At 36.3% G+C, this 8109-nt stretch overlaps 1 long non-coding RNA gene across 1 annotated transcript; it reads right to left on the minus strand.

Moving 5' to 3' along the window:
* Positions 1 to 5147: 5147 nt before the first annotated feature.
* On the minus strand, positions 5148 to 8109 carry LOC307004253. Its single transcript, XR_013798956.1, has 4 exons — positions 7878 to 8109; positions 7511 to 7596; positions 6442 to 6510; positions 5148 to 5275 (listed from the first exon to the last, which is right to left on the minus strand). It is a non-coding gene; the product is annotated as an uncharacterized lncRNA (long non-coding RNA).

An 8109-nucleotide genomic window follows, 5' to 3' on the forward strand; every position in this document is an offset into this window, starting at 1 on the left:
GTAGTTGAGGTCAAGAAAAACATTCATGACACAGTTATAACAGCCTCATGACAGCCAATGTCAAAACCAACCACATGACAGTTTAATGTAATGTTAACCCATAAAGCTAAGTGGTTTCTTAAGTTTGATAATTAATCTACTGTGTCATGATTATGACATATGACAATTTATGTTGTCTTGGTAATGTCAAGTTGTCACGACAAAGACACTGACAGGTTATGATGTATTGGTTTATGTCAAGTTGTCATAACAAAGACATCTCAAACAATGTCATATTTGCATTAAAAATGTCATAATTGAGTGAATGACACTTAATGACAGTTGTCATAAACATGCATAAAATCCCCTTCATATTCATGACATATGTCATGTCATGATTATGAAGGTGTCATGTCAGTCTTATGCACACCCCTTCAAGTAAAGTGTTACCATTAAAGGTAAACAGGGCATGTGAGGTGGGGTTAAACATATTTCTGAATGAAAAAATTACATGTATCATCAATTCCACTTGTACAGAGGCAAGCAAAAATTTAAATGTGCAATCAGTTTTGCTTTTGTTTAATTAAACACACGTGTCGAGACATTTTAGCCTGCAAAAAAAGTACCTTGACTATGCTTCAGTTTTATACAACGCCTTTGCAGTAAGAACAGGTTTGCTTTTGTATTAAAGAGAATCACCGCAGTGCCACTGCGATACTCGTTCTTTGAAAAACAATATCATCAAAGTGTTAATGGTAGTGATCAGTTTCTGCTCATTTAACAGCGGGTCTTTTTCAGAAACAGACCCAAGATTCCAACTGTTACTGTTTGTTCTACTGTTTATACTTGGCTGGTCTAATGGAGCATGTCTGGATAACGCCCCAGCAGGGACACCTCTCTCAGCCGTAGGGTGTTGAGGCAGCTAATTGGTCAAAGCATAAAATACCTCTTGAATCAAATCCAAAGACTGCTGATGACATGCGCCGGGTTGTTGAGTATGCAAACCCTGTGATAGCACAGTCGTGTGTGTATGTGAGAATACAGCCTACGAAGGTTGAACAAAGAAGATGAATGTAGCCTGTATGCACTGCTAATGGTCAAATGGTAATCTAATGATGCCTTTAAAACACTTGAAAATGCTTTTACTAGGTTGTCTCATCTTCAGGCAGCATGCCAATCTTACAATTCATGGAGAGTTTGATGCTTTTTGCACACACAAAATGAAAAGAATCTCCAAAAATAAAAAACTCTAAAGTTTGTATCTGTCCGCTGGGAAACATTGAGTTTCTCAGTTATCAGTGTGTGTGTGTGTGTGTGTGCGTGTGTGTGTGCGTGTGTGTGGGCTTGGTTTATTATGCATTGTGGGAACCGAATGTCCCCACAAGGATAGTAAAACCTGAGATCACCTCCATTGTGGGGACCAGCCAGCGGTCCCCATGAGGGGAATGGGTTAATAAACATACTAAATTATATATTTTTGAAAATGTAAAAATGCAGAATGTCTCCTGTGATGGTTGGGTTTAGGGATAGGGGCAGTGTAAGGGGATAGAATATACAGTTTGTACAGTATAAAAACCATTACGCCTATGGAATGTCCCCACAAGGATAGAAATGAAAGCTTGTGTGTGTGTGTGTGTGTGTGTGTGTGTGTGTGTGTGTGTGTGTGTGTGTGTGTGTGTGTGTGTGTGTGTGTGTGTGTGTGTGTGTGTGTGTGTGTGTGTGTGTGTGTGTGTGTGTGTGTCTCTCAACAGTGTTCAGCACCAGCATCTACTATAGCGTCTACTAAAATCGTCAGAGCAGAGAGTGTGTGTCCGTACTGTATGTGTGTGTGTTTGAGTGGGAGAGAGAGCGCGAGGAAGAGATATGTGCTTTTCCATGATAACTAATGATTCCATAATACATAATAAAAAGTAATTTTCTGTCAAAACATATACTGTATTTATATAAAGTCAACTTATTTGTGTGCTATATTCCAAGTCAAGAAAAAAAAATCTAGTTGTATAAAGTGACCTATTTACTGTAGGTGCTTTCTTCAAATGTCTACACTTAAAGGGTTAGTTCACCCAAAAATGAAAATTCAGTCAGTAATTACTCACCCTCAAGTTGTTCCAACCATGTAAGTCTTTCGTTCATCTTCGGATCACAAATTAAGATATTTTTGATGAAATCTGAAGGCAGTCTCACTCCTCCATAGGCTTTCAGAGGGATCCAAACTCGCCGGCCCAGAATAGTTATTAAAACATTGTTACAATAGTCCAAGTGACTACAGTGGCTCTGCATTAAGTTTATCATGCGACGACAATACTTTATGTGCGGAAAAACAACAAAAATAACGACTTTATTCCACTATTAATTTCCTTCTCTCTGGGCCTCTAGGTAGTTCACGTAGTGTTTAAGCGCAGCGCGTCTGTGTTGCACGTCACCACGCATCATACACATGACCAGCGTCGGCCAATAGTGAGTCTACGTGGTGACGTGCAACACAGACGCGCTGCGCTTAAACACTACGTGAACTACCTAGAGGCCCAGAGAGAAGGGAATGAATAGTGGAATAAAGTCGTTATTTTTGTTGTTTTTCCGCACATAAAGTATTGTCGTGGCCTATGGAGCCTATGGAGGAGTGAGACTGCCTTCAGATTTCATCAAAAATATCTTAATTTGTGATCCGAAGATGAACGAAAGACTTACATGGTTGGAACAACATGAGGGTGAGTAATTACTGACTGAATTTTCATTTTTGGGTGAACTAACCCTTTAATCACTCACATCAGGGAATCTTTTCTTTTGTTTGACTATTTTCTTAATAATTCCATAATGCTTTCTATCCATTGATCATGATGCCAACTCGGTTCTGCCTGACATTTTCCACTGACTTCCTTGTTTGTGCATAACCTGTGTGTGACCTTCTTCTTGGTTTGTCCCAGCCAAACTCAGCATGGCATGACAGATGACTGACAGCGTTAACAAAAACGCGCGTGGACCCGTACCGGCCACGCTACAGACGAACGCATGATAAATTACCCTCATCAGTTTGTTTTGCCAGCTGCCACATGCGGGTCACCACCTTATCTGTAGCTGACATTTTGTCCTGTACTGTATATGCAAATACCTCCCAATCACTTTGCACACCCCACCCCTCGCAATGTGATTAAAACTAATTAATTGCAAGTTAAATTCAACACAATCGGCTTCCAGGCGCCTAGGGTTAAAAGGACAATTTGAGAACATAAATAGTTACAGCAGACCAGTAAACAGCATTTGCTGTTTTCTAAAACTAACATCCTTCATCTTTCTTCATTTATACTGTTAAAAAAATCAAGAATTTCAAGCTCCTGAAGTCCTGCTAGTTCACACTGCAGTGCAAGAGTCTGTAAAGTATGAAGTTGAATAGAAATGACCTTAATGTGTTTTTAATTCATTAGGCATGTGGTAGTCTCCTTACCATTTGCATGCCAAAAGTAATATTGAACTTCACTAATTGTTGTTGTTTTGCATCTATTTTTCTCAGCATCACTAGGCAGTGTCTACTACATTAGCTATACTCATATTTTCAAATACACATTATTTTTGTTAAATAGTGAGCAAATTAATCATCACTCTAAAAAATGCTGGGTTAAAAACAACCCAATTTGGGTTATTTGGCAACCCAGCGCTGGGTAAATATTGGACAGAACACATGCTGGGTTATTTTGACCCAGCAGGTTGGGTTTTATACATTAACCCATTTGCTGGGTTGTTTTTTAATCAGTGCTGGGTCAAACAACCCCATGTTACAGGCTATTCATTTTAGATAATAATAATAATAAAAATACTACTAAATAATAATAATATTAATAATAACAATAATAACACTACTATTTATTATGATTCAATAAAAGTGTTTATTCCAGGAAATTAATATAATAATGAATACATTCATGTTTAATCAACAATTAGTCATCTCGGAGGCCCACAAAAATCATTTGTGCTAAAATGTTGGTATGTTAAAAGATCATAAAATGGTGAGATTCTCAAAATTCAAAACAAACAATGTACATTGCAATCATTTTAGTCCTGTGTAGCAAAATAAAAACATAAAAACTAAACTGTAAAATAGCCAATAGCTAAAGATTCTCTTCACAAAAAAGAACATAAGTACATTGCAATTCATTTAAATAAGTCAATTAGTCCTGTGCAGCAAAAATGGGAGGCACATAAGACCTTTGAGTATAAACTGTATACAATAGCTAAAGATTCTCTTCACACAAAAAATTACAAATAAAAAACCACAGATAAATAAAAAAGTACATACATTGTAATTCATTTAAATAAGCAATAATTTAGTCCTGCGTAGCAAAATAAAATAAAAACATAAAAACTCTATACTTATAAACTTTAAAATAGCCTAGCTAAAGATTCTCTTCACAAAAAAGATACAATAAAAAAACAAAACATAAATACATACATTGCAATTCATTTAAATAAGCAATCAATTAGTCCTGTCCAGCAAAATGGGACACACATGAAAACGGTACTTGAATTTTGTGTACCAGGCAGTGTTTTGACACTAAGTTAAAGATTCAAAATATTCAAAACAAAAAAGAAAGAAAAATGTACATAATATTGCTTAATTAAATGAATGGCTATAATTTAGTCCTCTGCAGCAAAAATGGAGGCCCGCAAAAACCGAATGCTTGAATTTTCTGTCCCAGGCATTCCATAAACTACCTGCTGCAAAAATTCCCAAACAGGGGCACATTGTTTCGGATAGTGAATGTCAAAGCAATAAAATGCCTTGAAACAAACATCCACAGCCTTGAGGAGAGTCAACTGTTCCAGAGCTTGTCCATTCACCACCACAAAAAACTGTCCAGCCATTTCAAGCTCCAAGACAAAGGGAAAGGGTTTCGCTTCTCTCTGCCTTTCCAGGTAAAGCACCATGTTGGGTCCAGACTAAATGAGGAAATGACAATATCAGACACAGATAATTCTTTAAAAGTGTGTCTTAGGTTTTCAAGAGCAGTCTTAAATTAGTTAAATAACATCTTAAATTAACTTAAAAGAGTTGTGAGAAAATGAAATGCGTGTAAGATCCATGCAGCAATAACCGTGATCATGATTAAAACTATTTATCGTGCAGCCCTACAAACAGGTGTAAAGAAATGAGCCTGCTCTTTTGTTTTACTTACAGGTTGTACATCAATGAATGAGGTTCTTGCCTCTTGAATAGTTGGCCGAAAGGTTTTGTGGCCAATCTTGTACACAGGCGGGGGAAGAATGACAGGCAAGATTTTAAGTGCTTGTATGCCTTTGGAATCTAAGAAGAGATAAATGGCAAATTAGAACTTGTTTGTTCATCAGCTTTTAAATTAAGCAAAGTGCATTTCTAACTAAGGTCAACTTAGAATGATTGAAATTAGCTTAAATGTGTAACAGTTAAATATGTACTCTGGTAATCTGAAAACATTTAGTGTTATTAAAGGGATAGTTCACCTTAAAATGCAAATTTACTTGCCCTCATGTCAAATTTACTCGCCCCTATGTTGTTCCAAACCTCTACAAGTTTCTTTCTTCTGCAGAACACAAAAATATATTTTAAAGAATGTCAGTAACCAGACAGTTAACGGTAGCCACTGACTTATATAATAGGAAAAAAGTACTATAAAAGTAAATGGCTACGGTTAACTGTTTTGTTACCAACATTCTTCAAAATATCTTATTTTGTGTTCAGGAGAAGAAAGTCATGTAATAACATGAGGGTGAGTAAATGACGACATAATTTCACTTTCGGGTGAACTATCCCTTAAAGCAGTGCTTCTCAAACCGGCCCTGGGGACCCCATATCACTGCACATTTTGTATCTCTCCATCATCTAACACACCTGATTTAAGTCATCAGCTCATTAGTACAGACTGCAAGACTTAAATTGGGTTTGTCTGATGAGGGAGACATCCAAAATGATGGGAGGTCCCAGGACATTTGAGAACCACTGTCTTATACCAAGAAAGGGGCAAGTACTTTTAAAGGGGTCATGAACTGAGAAATAAAATTTTCATACAATCTTTTGTCATACAAGAGGTCATTGTACTATAAAAAAAACATAAAACAACTTTTATTGATAGTATGCTGCCAAAAAAATTACTAATTTTCCACTTCCGATTGTTTATTACGCAATAGAACATCCGTGCAAGATTGCCTTCACAGAAACAGATCATAGCCTCTTTGTGCCCACATATAGATATCTGCTAAGTTTTCCAATGTTGTGCTTACTATAAAAGGACCTCAGGGAACATTATAAAAAAAGGCAATTCATGACCCCTTTAAATGCCATGTTCTTGTACTTTGGACAAGTAAATTAATTGCCCATTCATGTTTTTGATCTTATTGTGAATGGTGTAGAAAACTTGGTTAAGTGCTAGGGCTGGCACTGGATGCAACTGTGAAAAATGATTAATCATAATGATTATGAAAGAGAATATTTACCAGCAAATTTTTCAATGAGGCACTCAAGATTCCAGTTGATAAGTTTTTGTTGAACAAAAATGTCCATTGCTGTAAAAGAACAGAAGGAAACATCTGATTAGTAATATCTTTACAAAGCTAGCTGGCAGTGCTAACAAGTCTTATACCTGCTTTTAAAATTTATTTTTGTGCTGGCTCGCGGTTAAAAATAAAAAAAATAATGAATCATTACTTAATTAAAAAATTAAATAAATAGACAAAATTATTTTTTTAACAGCTTAATTAACTATAGTTAATTCACAAGACAAACAGTAAACAGAAAGAAATTGTAAACAGAAGAAATTTTAATTTTGTGGATAATTCAAAAATATTTTATAAAATCACCTGTAGATATTTCATAGAAAATTTTTTTATTCATTCCAATGTATCAGTCTATTCGTATAAAGATCGCCTGAGAGCATTGCACCCATTGACTTATTTGATTGCAGTTTCAAGATAGTAAAATAATAAATAAATGTTGTTAATGTTTATTCTTCCTGGCAGTTTTTTTAAAATGCACGATTCAATGATCATCATAATTATTTTAATGATTGTGTACCAAGTTGCATGACAACCCAAAATAATAAATTGTATATTTAATACATAAGACTGGTTTCTCCTAATGTTTTTTTTTCTCTCTCCATTCTGTCACCTGATAGAGTTTGGGTTCCTTGCCACTGTTGCCTCTGGCTTGCTAAGTTGGGGGCACATTCAACAATATTGTTGATTTGATTGCACTAGCAATATCAGATGAGAACTGAACTAGCCTACTTTTCTTCAGAGCCGCTTGAAGACCAAATTGAACTAACGTTACAGTAACTAACAGTTACTTCATAATTTATGATCTTTAACGTTACACAGTTTTTGAACGGTAACGTTACTGAAGCAACATTGAATTGACTTCCGCTGAACAATGACAGCTAGCATGAGAATTGACACACGCATAAACACAGAGAACATACTGCAACATAATAACATTTTATGTAAAGCTACCTTTCGAAAATGATTGACAAAAACAGATAAATAATAGGTAACTAGAGACGTAACTTACAGCTTCTTTAGCATATGCAGCCACTAGCCAGTGACGTTACACTGCATCCAACACCGCCGAGTCAGTACAAGAAACCCGCAAAATTTCTGGAGATAAAACACCAACAACTGTATTTAGACATTGTGACCGTGTTATAAGTGGAATAATTGATGACAGACCGTGTAAAAATGATGAATGTTATGCGTAGCCGCTGACTAACGGTCGCTAGTTCGACAGACGCTAAATCTGGAGCATTAGTGTTACGTTAAATAATATAAGGGTGCGTCGTCAATAATTCAAAGTTAATTTCAACATAACTTCTTATTGACTTTCTGACTTCTTTGACTACGTAACGTTAGGATAGTTTTAATAAAACAGTGTTACTCACCTTTACGCTCGCTCCTGCTTGCCTTGAACCTCTCGTCCTCCTGTTGACGTTGTAATTTGAACAGTGTGAGGGGGACAAAAGCGCGCGAGGAGGTAAGCGCTGGGTCAACGTTTCCAAAACAACCACAAATGCTGGGTCATTGTCAGCAGATTATGGAGAAAATAACCCAGCAGCATTGTCAAAATGCTCAACCCAACATTTGGGTTTAAAAATAACCCAGCATTTTTTAGAG

The sequence above is a fragment of the Phoxinus phoxinus genome (assembly GCF_949152265.1).
Source record: "Phoxinus phoxinus genome assembly, chromosome: 9".
Taxonomy (NCBI): domain Eukaryota; kingdom Metazoa; phylum Chordata; class Actinopteri; order Cypriniformes; family Leuciscidae; genus Phoxinus; species Phoxinus phoxinus.